Here is a 583-nt window from a genome sequence, read left to right on the forward strand (position 1 = left end):
AGTGCCGCTGGCTGCTGCTGGCTGCCCGCTGTTCCACGGTCCTCCTTCTCCAGCTTTGTCCTTCCTTCCGTGGAGTGGATATGGCCGGTGTGGAGGACATCTGGCACAGCTGATTCCATCTAGCCCATTTTCTTTGACCCGGCTCCAACGCTCTCAGCGCTCCTGGCTGCTCTTTTATCTCAGACCGCTGGGACCGACCCCCGTACTGACGGTACTGGTCCCTCGCGGTCGTTGCAGCCGGTCAACCCCAATCCAATGCCCTCAGTTCTGGGCATTCCTGTTTATATGGTCCTTAGATAAGGGACGTATTAGATATTAAAACTGATAATAAACAGATACTATACTTGATCTTAGCCAAAAGGCCAGGAAGCGATCTCTGTAACTAAAAAACCCGCTGGGACCGACCCCGGTACTCACAGTACTGATCCCTCACGGTCGATTGCAGCCAGTCAAGTCCACTGCAATGTCCTTGGCCTCGGCGCTGGCCGGTAGCGCTGCTTGAAGCCAGACTCGCTTCCAAAGCGAGACTGGCATATTGGTCGAGAAAATGAATTTTTCTCCTGGTGCGGGAGCGAAGTCGGGC

The 583-nt window shown here is 54.5% G+C and overlaps 1 pseudogene; it reads right to left on the reverse strand.

The window, feature by feature from the left end:
- Nucleotides 1–269: 269 nt before the first annotated feature.
- On the reverse strand, nt 270–374 carry LOC129699173 (U2 spliceosomal RNA; annotated as a pseudogene).
- Nucleotides 375–583: the final 209 nt, after the last annotated feature.

This window comes from Leucoraja erinacea, chromosome 7, assembly GCF_028641065.1.
Source record: "Leucoraja erinacea ecotype New England chromosome 7, Leri_hhj_1, whole genome shotgun sequence".
NCBI lineage: Eukaryota > Metazoa > Chordata > Chondrichthyes > Rajiformes > Rajidae > Leucoraja > Leucoraja erinaceus.